The 14,616-nt window shown below is 46.0% G+C and overlaps 1 protein-coding gene across 7 annotated transcripts in view; it reads right to left on the bottom strand.

The window, feature by feature from the left end:
* Window positions 1-810: 810 nt before the first annotated feature.
* Window positions 811-14,616, bottom strand: part of Cops7b (COP9 signalosome subunit 7B) — a 51,142-nt gene continuing 37,336 nt past the window's right edge. For 2 of the 7 annotated variants that reach the window (XM_033764682.1, XM_010631761.3), the window contains exons 9-10: window positions 3,413-3,543; window positions 2,655-3,152 (exon numbers count right to left, since the gene is read on the bottom strand). The gene's annotated coding sequence lies outside the window, so the exon portion shown is untranslated. Of the gene's footprint in view, window positions 962-2,654; window positions 3,153-3,412; window positions 3,544-10,892; window positions 12,351-14,616 lie in introns of those variants that run through there. The other 5 variants (XM_033764685.1, XM_033764684.1, XM_033764687.1 and 2 more) reach the window with 5 other exon arrangements.

Genomic DNA, 14,616 nt, shown 5'->3' with positions numbered 1-14,616 from the left:
GAGGAAAATTGCAATTTTGATTTTTTTTTAAGAGTAGAAAAAATGTATTGAGAAAGATAGCTTCTGTCTGAGAGAGACAGAAGGGGAACCAGAAAGTGGATTGCCCCACAATTTTGCTCTTAAAACATACATCCTGCTTGTGGCCAACACAGTTCCTGTGTCACTGATTCTCTCTCTCTCTTTTTTTATTATGTTTATCGGTACATTTTAGGTACACAATAGTTACATTCATCATTGGGATCTTGTGCCTTTACATGATGTATCTTGGTTCTTGTTTCTTCCCCATTCCCCAGCCCTCCCTTCACCCCCTCCATCTGTCTGTTTATAAAGACATTGTTTCCATGTTTTTTTCTCATATTTTTATTTTTCCCTTTTTACCTTTCCCCTACCCCTCCCACCTCCTCTACTCTTTTAGATCTTTTCTTCCTATTATATAATATCAAGTATACATGTTGATCCTTATTTACACTTTTATTTTTTCACACCAGAGAAACTATTTGGTATGTACACGTGTGTCCTATTAATTTCACTTGAGTGTGGCCTCAATGTGCATCCACTTAGCTACAGATGTCTGTAGTTTCTCAATCTTTATGGCTGAGTAGTACTCTAGGTTATAAAAAAAAAACAAAAACAAAAACAAAAACACATCTTTATCCAATCTCCAGTTGATGGGCAATTGGGCTGTTTCCAAGTTTTAGCTATTACAAATCGTGTTGCTATAAACATGGACGCACATAATCACTGTTGTGTGATTCTTTGAATTCTTTTGGGAAGATACCCAGCAGAGGTATAGCTGGGTCAAATGGGACATCTGGTTCTAGTTGTCTGAGGTATCGCCATACTGATTTCCACAGTGGTTGTACCAGTTTATACTCCCATCAACAACAAGGACGAGGGCCAGGGGTTTTAGCTCAGTGGTTCCGTTGCCTGCCTCAAAAGCGCCAAGTCCCGAATTTGATCCCTGGTACCAAAAAAAAAAAGAGAGATGCTTATAATATTAATTAAAGGATTTTTTACTCACTGCAGACAATTTATAAAACACAGACAAATTACAATAAATGATTAAAAAATAGCTGTAAAAAAATGAAGAAGGGTTCCTTTCTCCCCACAACCCCACCAGCATTTGTTACTGGTTGATTTCTTGATAGCAGCCATTCTCTCCGGGGTGAGGGTGAATCTCAATGTTGTTTTCATCTGCATCTCTCAAATGACCAGTGATGTTGAACATTTTTTCATATGTTTATTTGCTGCTTTTACTTCTTTGTCTGAGAAAAGTCTGTTTATTTCAAGTGCCCATTTTTTAATCAGGTCTTTATATTTGGGGGGCCTGATTTTTTTGAGTTTTTAAAATATTTCTAGATATTTAGATAGTGGACCTTTGAGGAACAGCTCATAAAATTTTTTTCCCACATTGTGGGTTGTCTATTAGCTCTGCTGGTAATTTCTCTTGCAGTGCAGCTTTTTTAAAAGATGAGATCCCAGTTGTTGATTCTTTGTGTTAGTTTCCGTGCTACTGAGGATTTGTTCATAAAGTCTTTTCCTATGCTGATATCTTCAAGCGTTCTATCTGCCAGCAAGTTTAGTGTTTCTGTTTTAATATTTGTATGTTTAATCCACTTGGATTTTAGTTTACAGTATGGTGAAACACATGGGTCTAGTTTTAATCTTTGGCAAATTGAAATCCAGTTTTTCCAACACCATTTATCAAAGAGGCTATCTTTAATCCAGTGAGGATGGTTGGTTCCTTTGCCAAAAATGAGGTAGCTGAGTATGTCTGGAGTTGTTTCGCATCTTCTAATCTATTCCACTGATCTTAGGGTCTGTTTGTCAGTACCATGCTGTTTTATCACAATGGCTTTGTAGTATAGTTTCAAGTTGGGGATTGTGATACCCACTGCCATGTCTCTGTTGCCTAGAATGGCTTTTGCTATTCTAGGTCTTTTCTGGTTCCAAATGAATTTTTGGATTGTTTTCTCTAGTTCTATAAAATATACCATTGGGATTTCAATAGGGATTGTGTTGAAGGTGTATAGCAGTTTTGGAAGTATGACCATTTTCACTATATTGGTTCTTTCTACCCAGGAGCAAGGGATGTCCTTCAATTTTCTTATATCTTTAATCTCTTTTTTCAGAGTGTTGTAGCTCTCAACATAGAGGTCTTTTGCTTCCTTCATTAGACTGATTCCTAGATATTTCTTCTTTGGGGGACGCTATTATGAAAGGGATTGTTTCCCTAATTTTGCTCTCAGTGAGTCTGTTATTTGTGGACAAGCAGGCTATTGATTTTTGAGTGTTTACCTTATATTCAGCTACTTTGCTGAATCTGTCAGTTAAGTCTAGAAGTCTTTTGGAGGAGTTCTTTGGGTCTTCTATGTAGAAGAAGATTGTAAATTATTTCAGGGAAAATGAGTGGGCTCAGGAGACAGAGATCAGCTTGTAAATGATTCTCTCTGAAATTGAAACGAGACAGAGCGACAGACAATATCTTGTCCATCCAGACGGCCAGCTGGCCTCAAACTTCAGATCTTCTGCCTCAGCCTCCCAAGTGCTGGAGTTACAGGTGTGTATGTCATGCAGGCTGAAACAAGATTTGTTTTTTAAAATATGGCAGTGGGCTGGAGATTTAGCTCGGTGGCTCTGCTGCCTGACTCGCAAGCGCAAGGTCCTGGGTTCAATCCCCGGTACCAAAATAAAAATAAGTAAATAAAACATGGCAGTGACTGTCAGGTTGTGCACTGTTAGTGTCAAGAGGTGGGCTGAGTGGAAAAGGAGCTCCTGTTGTGGAAGGAAAAGGAGCGGGAGGAGATAGTAGTAGATCTTCAAAAGTGAAAGTCTGGGATGGAAACAACAAAATTGTTATGCCCAGAAATTTTCACCCCAAAATACAGCACCCCCCGTGTGCTCAATATTCCATCCATGTATTTGCTTGTTTATTTAGGGGCTCACACATGATAGGCAAGTGCTCTACCACTGAGCCACAGCCCCAGACCCCACAATCAAGGAAACGCAGCTGCTGGAAAAGTTTTTACTCTAAGGTTCCCTCATCTGCCTTGAGAATGGACTCACCAGAGAACACATGTACATCCCATCGTCTTCAACACCTCACCTTGGATCACAGATAAAGGAGATTGAGGGAGGAAACCCAGTTACACCTGGATGGACAAGATATTGTCTGTCCCTCTGGCTCATTTCAATTTCAAAGAGAATCATTTAGAAGACATTATCTCTTTCTGGGGCTCCTTCCAGTTCCAAAGTGAATCATTTACAGACTAATCTCTGTCTCCTGAGGCCACTCATCTGCCCGGAAATAATTTACAACCTCTCAAAATGACCTGCGCCCCCCCAAGTCCCCTCACTGCATTATGAAAGGCATTTAGCGTCCACCCCTCCCTGCTCTGCTGCTACCACTCACGTGTCCTTCTGTCCTGGTGAGGGGTCCGCTGCCTGTTCCCAGCCGGCCGCACAGGGTGGCGTGGAGGGTGCCCTCAAGTGCTGCACTGTCTCTTCTGCACCAAAGAGGAGCAGGTGTGCACGCTGGTAATGCTGCAGATAGGCAAGTTAGATATCTTGTTTGCAGCTAGACAGGGCCAGCTCAGGAGGAGCCAACATGGAGGACAGTCCAGGCAGTCACTGAAGGCCAGCATTGTGAAAGGAGAGAAACTACCACATCCACATAGGATAAACAGCAGTGATTGATATTCTAAGTAGTTATCAATCACCGGGGTGGGGGACAGATCTTCCTAGAAAGATCCCTGACCCGCCCCTTACCGAAAGTCCTTGCTCCTTCCTTGTACGCTTGCTATGTGACCTGCTCCCCCATTGGACCCCCACTTAATCAATATCACCTGGGTGACTGTACTATAATCTTATTGGCTGCTCATGGTTTGGCCCCACCTCATGCCCACCTTGCAAAGTTCCACTGGGTCTTACAGTTCTGTCCCACTCTGTACCCGCCTCACCTCATGGCTTTGCCTTATAAAACATCTTTGAAAAGCAAGGCGGGTGAGCAGCCCACTTTCCGGTCCCCCTTCTCTTTTAGACAGAAGCTTTCTTTCTCGCAATAAATTCTTCCTACTCTTAACCTCCATTGTTCCTAGAATCCATTCTTCGATTCTAGAGATCACGAACTTGCATTTCAGATACCTAGCAGGCCTGGGAGTTACATCTCTTCCCTATGTCCCTAAGGGGCCTGGGGGTGACCTCAGACGTATCAAGAGGGTGAAGCTAGGCAGGGTCCCCGTGTGGATTTCTCTGCAGAGAATAAATCTCTTGTTTTAAAGCTAAGACCGATGAAGTCGGTGCAGAAGATAACTGTGCCTGGAGGGGCATTTGTCGAAGTTCAGGCTTCAAGACAAAGAGAAATGACTACACCGGAACATCCCCTGAATGTCCCCAGGGATGAACAGCAGTGATTGAAATTCTAAACAGGCATCGGTCCAGGTGGAGACCGAACCCCTAGCTCATTGCTTCCAGAAAAGCTCTTGTTGGCCCCCGTACCCTTGCTATGTCACTTGCTTCCCCCACGTGATCTCCATTTAATCAGTATTTCCTAAGTGACTATACTTTCGATCTTATTAGTTGACTATAATTTTGTCCAACTTACACGCACCTCACCAGGGGTTTTGCTCTATAAAACTCCCTTGAGAAGCGGGATCCCTGGCCATCCACTCAAGACCCTTTCAGTTTCTCTTGCACAGAATCTATCTTCTTCTCGATAAATACCTAGAGTGCATTCTTCGATTTTAGAAAACACGACTCGATGCGCTGGACACCCACAGGTTGGCGGTTATATTTCCCTTATATTATTTGGATAATTTGGAGGTCCTCCTTCATCCCTATATCACTGTGGTAGACAAGGTTTACAAGGAAATAGATTTCTGCAGGGCACATAATGTATAAAATTATTTTTTAACAGTCACCCAAAAAGTCAAATGCAGAGTACAAGAGCTCTGTCCACATGCTAGAGACCTGAAGGACACAGCCAAGGGCCTAGATCCCACAGCAATGTCCTGCACACATCCAGCTGAAGGCCTGCAGCCCACAGCAATGTCTCATGCCTGCCCGTGAGGAGGATCTGCACTGGGAAGGCCCAAAGGCCAGTGGGTAAAGAATTTGTGCCACCAGGACGATCACTCTACACTGGAGCCAGGAAGTGACCCTCAAGGTGAAGATCAGATAGGGTTCTCCTGAGGAGAAGAGCAGCCATTCCCGGCAGCTATGAGGCCCCCAGCTCCTCAGATGACAGAACAGCCAAGTTCGCATGCAGAAAACTATCTGCAGCAAGCTTCTCCTAGAAAACCAAGTTCTGCCATCTGCCTTGCAAGCTCAAGGTCCCAAGTTCAATCCCTGGTACCAAAAAAAAAAAAAGAAAAAAAAAAAGAAAATCAACAGCCAACGATCTTCCCTTTCAGTTTTCCTTTTATACCATTAGCAACAACCCTCAGGTGGGTCTTCAACCCAACCACACGGACTCAGTTCAGCTGGGCATTGACCACTAATTAACCCACGACAATCATACTGCCTATATCACCAGCACTTAGGAGGCTGAGGCAGGAGGATTGCTGCAAATCTGAGGCCAGCCTGGGCTACATAGCGCACTCAAACCCAGCCTGAACTGCATAGTGACACCGTCTAAAAAAGAAAAAAAAAAAAACTCTTTTAGAAAACAGTTTTATCTGAGATAGCTGCCAACACTAGGTTTCAGATGGCTTCTGAGAGAACTGATACGTCAGATCCCAGACTGGAGAAGAGAGAGCACGTACGATGAACACAGCCAGGTCCTGTGAGTGCAGGGAGCAGGGGCTGCAGTTACCCAGTCAGCACTGTGACTTGTTACAAAACAGCCAGGTGTGCTGATGAACACATGCAAAAACCCTAGGTAAGATACTGGCAAACAGAATGCAGAGATCATCAAGAACGTCATACACCCTGAGAAAGCAGGATTCATCCCAGGGATGCAGGGATGGTTCAACATATGCAAATTATTCAATGCAATACACCACATTAACAGAGCCAAGGACAAAAACCATATCACCATCTCCATCGATGCAGAAATAGCATTTGCCAAGCTCCAACACCCATTCATGATAACACACTACAAGAGTAAGGGTAAGAAAAGAAGTGGGGGGGGGGACACGGACACACGCCTGTAATCCCAGCACTCAGGAGGCTGAGGCAGGAGGATCGCTGTGAATTCAAGACCAGCCTGGGCTACATAGTGAGTTCTAGGTCAGTCTCAAGTATGTAGTGAGACCCTGTCAAAAAAAAAAAAAAAAAGGAAGAAGTTAAACTATCATTGTTTGCAGATGACATGATACCATGATACTTTGCATAGAAGACCCTAAAAACTCCACCAAAAGACTTTTAGATTTGATAACCAAATTCAATGGCATAGTTGGATGCAAAGTCAACACTCAAAAGTCAATAGCCTTCCTTTACACAGATAACAGACTCACAAAGCAAGAAATAAGAGAAACAATCCTTTTCACAATAGCATCCAAAAAAATGAAACACCTAGGAATCAATATAACAAAGGAAGTAAAAGACCTCTACATTGAGAACTATAGTAGGAGATGAAAGAGGATATCAGAAAACGGAAAGACAACCACGTTCCCTTGTTCTTGAGTAGGAAGAACCAATATAGCAAAAATGGCCCTACTTCCAAAATTGTTTTCTTTTTTTTTTTTTTGGTACCAGGGATTGAACTCGGGTCCTTGCACTTGCAAAGCAGCAGAACCACTGAGCTAAATTCCCGGTCCAAAATTGTTATACAAATTCAATGTAACCCCAATCAAAGTCCCAACAGCATATCTCACAGAATTAGAAAAAACAATCTTAGGGCTGAGGATTTAGCTTAGTGGCACTGCACCTGCCCTGCAAACACAAGGTCCTGAGTTCAATCACTGGTACCAAAAAAAAAAAAAAAAAAAAAAAAAAAAAAAAAAAAAAAAAAAAAAAAAAAAAAAAAAAGACCCATTGCAAAAATGGGCATCTAAAATAAAAAGACACTTCTCAAATGAAGATTAGAAACGGCAGGAGAGGGGCGTGGTGGCGCAAGCCTGTAATCCCAGAACTCGGGGGCTGAGGCAGGAGAAATGCTGTGAGTTTGAGACCAGCCTGGGCTATATAGTGATTTCAGGCCATTCTCAACTACACAGTGAGACCCTGTCTCAAAAAACCAAATTAAAAAAAAAAAAGAAATGGCAAATAAATATATGAAACAGTATGCAACATCGCTGGTCATTTGTGTAATGCAAATTTAAAGAATGCTGAGATTTCACCTCACTCCAGAAAGAATGGCTGCTATCAAAAAATCAACCAATAACAAATGCTGGAGGGGCTGTGGAAAGAAAGGAATCCTTCTCCATTGTTGGGGGGAGTGCAGACTGGTGCAGCCACTGTGAAATCAGTGTGGAGATTTCTCAAAGAACTAAAACTAGAGGATCTGTACCTCTTCTTGGTATCTTCCTAAAGAATTAAAAGCATCCTACCACAGCAATATACACACACCCATTTTTATAGTAGCACAGTTTGTAATAGCTCAATCTTGGAAACAGCCCAAATGCCCATCAACTGATAAAGATGAGGGTTTTTTTTATACAACAGAAAAAAATAAGAACCAAGATATATTAAGTAAAGGTAAACTCCCAATAATGAATGTCAACATACTGTATACCTAAAATATACTAATACAATTAACAGAAAAAGGGCTGGGGATTTAGTTCAGCGGTTTGGTGGCCTAATTTGCAAGCGCAAAGACCCGAGTTCAATCCCCGGTACCAAAAAAAAAACCAAGAAAATTAACAGGAAAAAAAAACCCAACTGGGTGTGGAATTCCAGCACTCTGGAGGCTGAGGCAGGAGGATCACCATGAGGTCTGAGCCCAGCCTGAGCTACAGAGTGAGTTCAAGGCCAGCCTGAACTAACACCAAGACTTTGTCCCAAAAAATTAAAAAAAAAAATGTGCCAGGGATTTAGCTCAGTGGCGCCATGCCTGCCTCAAAAGTGAAGGGTCCTTAGTTTGATTCCCCAGTACCACAAAAATAAATAAATAAAATAACTTTTAAAAATAAAAAACAAATAAACCATCTCATGTGCACGGCAATGCAGAAAAATGCCTCGGGAAAAGCTTTCCCTGGAAGAGCTTCCCCTAAAGAGGAGATACAGACCTGGACTTAGCCCTGGCAGGTTCTTAGCACCACAAAACAGCGGGACAGGAGCATCTGTGAGAGGTTAGGGAGAGAAGACGGGAAGGAGCCAGTCCCAAGGGGCAGGCCAGTTTTTACAGAGCCGAGGAGGTGGGCGCTCTGGTTTTGCAAGGTGGCTCTGAGTGCTTCTCCCTTCGTCCGCTCTCCAGGAAACGTGTGTCTCTGTTGGGGAAGCCTCAGTTCTCTGGACGCTCTGCTGGAACCCACGGTGACCGGACTTCTAGGTGCCACTGTTCTCACTGGCACCTCAAGACAGTAGAAAAGCAGAGCAGAAAGGGGAAGACGACGAGAAGGAAATAGGGTGTAAGCATCGGTGTGGGAGCGTGTTATTTATAAAGGAAGCTGGCTTGTGATCCCTTGTTAGCCAAGAAAAGGATGTGTTCTTGGTGAGAGTCGGGCGATTTGCCTCAGAGTACTCTCTGCCTGTCCCGTGTCCTGTCTGTACCCTCGCGTGTCAGCTAGGAGCCATAAAAAGAAGGCTTTCATGCCAGACAAACTTCCAGGGCTCGTTAGTGACAAAGATGGAGAGTTTTGTGATGAAGTGTGAAAGTACACGTGGGGTATTACATGACTATATAAATGATGGTTGAGGCTGCGTTAATTTTTTCTAGGGCTACAAGTGGCCAAGACAAAGGGTGCTTGCACTTTCACGGTCACAGAATGTCAGGGCTGACTAAGGTCCCCGAATCAGCACCTGCCGCGTGAAAGTTAACCTTCTCCCAGATGCCTCTTGAAGGAAAAACAAAAACAAAAAAACGAGTGACAGCCACCCACAGCCTGCCCCGTCTGTGCTGGGGCACTTCTGACACTCTCACCTCCCCGCGTGGAGGGAGGTCCCCTTGGGATGCCGGGGCAAACTCACTGTCTTCACAGGATCCCCCAGCGCAGGCCCCGCCGGAGCGCAGTGTTAGTGACAGCAGGTCAGAAGGCATTCCTGGGTATTTACACGGAGACTCTCCCCAAACTCCCCAAGAATACAGAAGAGCGGTGCATGACTGCCTCCCAGGTGTTTCCAGAAAGAGCCTTGCAAGCCCACTGCACAGACCCTGAGTGGTCCCAGGCCTGGACCGTGCTGGGAGCTCTGTGCATATAAAAACGTATCTTGAAGATCGCACCTCCAGGAGGGGGCCAGCCGTGGTCCACACGCAGGGAATCACACAGGGACCTGTGAGAGCTCGGTCCAGGGCAGTGGCTCTGCCCCCGGCCTCGGCAGTCCTGGCCCTTGGGAGAAGCTGCCCCTGTAAGAGACAGCTTCGTCTCACTCTGCCGACCCAACGCCACCAGCTGAGCTCGATTCATCACATTTCCTTGTCCCCATTCCATCTTCCCCAAATAATCTGTTTATGGTTTGCTTTTCCAAATGTGGGTCAGCCACAGAAAAACAATTCATGGATTGCAAGGCCAGGAGTTTTCCAATTCCTCTGGCAGAAACGTTTCTCACCAAAAAAAGAACAAAAAACCTAAGTTGGCATTCCTAGGTTGACACATCAGGCTCACATGACTCTGTCCCCGAGAGCAGACCGGCCTGGCAGACCCAACCAGAACTAACCCTGCCTGACCACCACCATCCCCAACAGAGAGAACGGCTGGCATTCCTGCATGTGCACGTGTGTGACTTCAGTTCTTCAGGGAACTTACCTAGGAGCAGGATTTTGGGTCAAATGGAAACTCTACTCTTCGAGGAAATACCAGGCCATTAGTGACTGTACCATTTCACGCTCCCAGCAGCATCTGAAGGCTGGCCAGTTTCTCCTCATCATCACCAACATTTGTTACCTGTCCTTGAATGAACCACTCCAGTGGGCAGGAAGGGATAGCTCACTGCGGTTGTTTTGCTTTGTTTTGTTTTATTACAGGGTCTCGCTAGGGCGCTGTTACCCAGACTAGGCTCAAACTTACAACCCTCCTGCCTCAGCCTCCCAAGTGCTAGCTAACCTTATAGGCATGTACCTCCATGTCAGGCTCTTGTTTCCGGGTTGGGGGTGGTATTTGTACCAGAGATCGAACTCAGGACCTTGCATTTGTGAGACAGGTGGCAGCACCACTGAGCTAAATCTCTGGCCCCTCTCAGTTCTGTTTTCACTTGTGTTACCCTATTGGCTAAGGACATCAAACATGCTAGGTGCTTACCAGACTTTTGTACATCTTCTTTTCTATAGATATAAACATGGATAATCATATTCACTCAAGGCCTCTCCCTACTAAGTGGCTGTCTTTTAATTACTGAGTTCCAAGAGTTCCTTACATAGTCTGGATACCAGTTCTCCATCGGATATATAATTTGCAACTCTTCTCTCCCATCAGCGGGTTGGCTTTTCACTTTCTCGTTGGTATCTTTTCAAACAGAAATGCTTTTCACTTTGCTGAAGTATAATTTACGTATCTCTTTGTGGTTGCCTGAGTTTCTGCTGTCATGTGTCATGCCCAAGTAGCCGTACCAAGTCCAGTGTGGCAGATTTACCACGCGTTTTTCTAAGAATGTTATTAACTCTTACATGTACGTCTAAGACCCATTTGAGCTCATTATTATCTATGATGTGAGGTAGGTGTACAAACTTATTTCGTTTGCTGAACCTGTGGCTGGCCAGCACCGTTTCATGACAATACTATTCTTTCCCTCCTTAAGTTTTGGAACCCTCAGGGTTGAGATCAAGACCTGACCAAGGGGACCCAGCCGTGACTCACTGGTGAAGTTTGCTGAGACTACGACGGTGCTGGGAGCAAGTGTCCGGGAGACTCCACGTGCTGTCGCTGGTCACCCGCGGCGGCGCTGTGAAGCTGAGCAAGGCGGAAGGACCCTGCTCCCGGTGAACCAGGCCAGCAAAGCAGGCAGACTCCAGAGAAACCGCTTCCCCCGCCAGTGTGCCCACAGCGCCCTCTCCTGACAAAACTGTGCATCACGCCTGCTGATAAAGGGGCACAGGATCCCCCCCTGTGGGAACAAGGACGGATTTAGAGACGATACACAGGAGAGTAACACTAATATCTACGGGTTGCTATACCCGAGGGAATGGGCCCAGAGTGAACAAGACCAAGAGGCACACTGCAGTAGATGTGCAGGTTATTAAAGGGGGCGGCACTGCAGGTGTAGCTCAATGGCGCAGTATATGCTTAGCAAGTGCAAGGTCTGGGTTCAAGCCTCAGCACCAAAAGGGAGCAAGTGATAGAAAATGAGATGGTCGTCAGACTGTTCAACAGCACCGCTTTGCACTGCAAGAACGAGGTGTGGCACATCTTAGGGAGCAGATGCGGCCAAGGCTTTAACACCCCGGAAAACCGGCTTCCGGGTACAAAAGGAAGGGCTATGTGGAGAACTCAGCGGACACTGCTGCCATGAATGCTCCCGGGAGAACTTGTGAGAGGCCGGCCTCGCCCTGCTGAAGGCAGCAGAGCCGTGGCAGGCTGAGAGCAGCACACGCGCAGGTACTGGGCAAACCGTGACTGTGGGGCTGGAAACGCTGACGCAGAACAGCTATGACAGCTTGGGGGAGAACTCGGCCACTCTCTGCGGTTATCCCTGTGGGATGGCATTAGGATTATTGCATCCCGTTTCACTATCATCCATGTCGTAAGAGAGTCTCAGTGTGGAAAACACGAGATACAGATGTAATTTTTTTTTTTAAATACAAAACCTGTGGTGCTGAAATTTGGACTGAAAATACCAGCATGAACCCCGGGGTTCGCCTCCCGCCCTGTTGCTGTCCGTGCTGTCTGTCCACGCAGTCTGTCCGCCCAAAACACCACCCAACCTCAGGGAGGGCCGGAAGTGGCGCTTCACGCACGGCATTCAGGGCCGCATGGAGAACGGCTGGCTCCAGGTCTGAGGAGAAACTGTCCAAAAGGAGGACATCTCAACAGGTCGGACACCACAGAGCCGCGCCACCCTGCTGGGTCCGAGGGACTCGGGAGCCACCTCCCCCTCACCAAGGCTGGGACGATTTGAGCTTTGCCCATAGTAATAACTAAATGAATGCAGGCCCACCAAATATATTCAAATCCAAGGGTTCCTACATATGACGAAAAGACGAGTCAGTCACCTCCACAGGGTAATCCGGGAGCAGCTCACTGTCCTGCAAACCGAGGCACAGAGGGAAAGGAGGGAGCTGTCCTCTGGGTAAATGCACAAGAGATGGAAGGAAGCATCTGTTGATAAAAATTTCCAGCAGATAAATGAAAAAGAGATGACAGAACTAAAATGCCATCATTTGGTAGTGGTGGTGGCCGAGGCCCTTTCCGTCACTTGATGTAAAGCATGGGAGCAGCCTCCTTCATGCCCCCATCATCTACCTAGTACTTGCAGTTGACTCTCCCAAAGCCTGTTTGCTCATACACTGTGCGGAATGACAAAATTAACACGCAATAGTACCTGTATCTCGGTACAGTGAAAAAAACATATGTCACACTTTACAACTCCTCGTGAATTACGGACGTGGGTGCCCACCATCGATGGTACAGACACTCCAGGAGGAGAGCGCCTGGAAGTCACGAAGGCCCATGAAGAAACACCCCACCTCCTGGCACCTGCCCAGGAAACAAGCGGGTCCAACCAAGTGTCTAGATCCCGCTGACACTGAGCCACCACAGAACCAGAGAGGCAGTGAACTTCACCGGGAAGATGGCAGCCAGCAAACCCAACGGAAATGCTACAGTCGGTGGCCGAGTTCTTCAATAAACACACTGAGAGGAAAAGAAAGGGATGAAGGAAGGAAGAACCTGTAGATTTTTTTCTTTAAAAGCAAAAGATACTTTTAACGTTGGCAAAACTGAACCATAGCGTCTAGGGATGTACACTCAAGTCACAAAACTATGAAAGACACCAGGTTTGCAGAAGCCAGGGGAGCAAGGGGCTGCGCACACAACCAAAACGCTCTAGCTCTTGAGGCACAAGGGCATTGGGGGTGTAGGCTTTAAAATACTTCGTCTGTACACCTGCTTTGTATGTTTTGAGTCTATTATATGTTATTTACTTTTTATTTTTATTTTTGTGGTATCCTGGATTGAACTCTGGACCTTGTGCTTGCAAGGCAGGCAGCGGAACCACTGAGATAAATCCCAGTCTTCTCTATTTAAATAAAGAAGTTAAAAACAAGGAATGTTTTTACTTTTGGACTAAATTGCTGAGTGTGGTGGCACACACCTGTAATCTCTTCTGAGGGGGCTGAGGCAGGATCACAAGTTCTAGGCCAGCCTGGGCAATTTAGCAAGACCCTGCCTCAAAACTAACAAAATAAAAAGGGTAGGGATGCAACTCAGGGGTAGAAATGCCCTGGGCTTGATTTCCCCAGTATGGCCACCACCTCTTGTGAATCAATAATTATTTCAAAATTAAAAGCTTTGGCCAGGCATGGTAGCGCACGCCTGTGATCCCAGCACTCAGGAGGCTGAGTCAGGAGGATCACTGTGAGTTCAAGACCAGCCTGGGCTACACAGTGAGTTCCAGATCAGTCTCAAGTACACAGTGAGACCCTGTCTCAAAAAAACAACAAAAACAAAATTAAAAGCTTTAACTCAGTGGCACTGCACCTGCCTTGCAAGTGCAAGGTCCTGAGTTTGATCCGCAGTTTAAAGAAAAATGAAGAATTTAAAAGCTTTTGAAAGACACAGAAGTGCACAGTGTACAACTGGGGATGTCAAGGACTCTGAACAGCCCCATGACCTCAGCATGGTGGGGCGTGGCTGCCCTCTGCTGGTGATTTTGGGGTAGTACTTAGAAATCCGTCTTTTTTTGTTTGGTTTTGTTTTTTTAAACCAGTGGATAATCAGCATATTAGAACATTTACCTTCGGTTGGTGACTCAAGAAATTCAAACCAAAACACCAAGGAGGTGCCCTCTTCCCTCATGGGCGAGGATGGAAAGACAAGGTCTAGTGCTGCCCGGGGCCGGGGTCAGGTGTCGCCGCAGGGCACACCCGGAAAGTGGCCGCCTCAGCAGAGGTAGCTCAGCTGGCTTGCGCAGAGGAAGTGAGAAGAAAGAAGGTGGGCTGTGAGTCGGCGAGGTCTTCTGGAAGTTTGGTTTTCCATGCCTGTGGCCTTAAAAATTCCAACTACTCTGAACCCCATTCCATTTCTAGGAGTTTTTCTTGAGAAATTATAATCAGAAGGTGAAGTCACACTTGGCCACGGTCTCAGGCAAGGTGTTCCCGTTCCACTCGGGCACAGCAGCTGCCTCAGCTGCCTGAAACCCTTTCCTGCCCACCCTCCAGTCTCCAGTAGGGGGCCAGTTTTGCCTTCCCTGTGTACCGTCTCTGTCCCCTTAGGAACAAATGCTCTGCGAAGTCTGAGATGCCATTTGTTTCATTCACAGTGCTTAGTAACCGTGCCGATGTCACTCGTGGAAAAAAGAACCCTTGGGCTTAGGCTCAGGCGGAAGGAAGAGGGCGAAGAGGGACAATCTGGGCTCTGCCTCAGG

Source organism: Fukomys damarensis, unplaced genomic scaffold (assembly GCF_012274545.1).
Source record: "Fukomys damarensis isolate Sample0158 unplaced genomic scaffold, DMR_v1.0_HiC HiC_scaffold_16, whole genome shotgun sequence".
Taxonomy (NCBI): Eukaryota; Metazoa; Chordata; class Mammalia; order Rodentia; family Bathyergidae; genus Fukomys; species Fukomys damarensis.
This window is presented reverse-complemented; position numbering and strand designations above follow the sequence as displayed.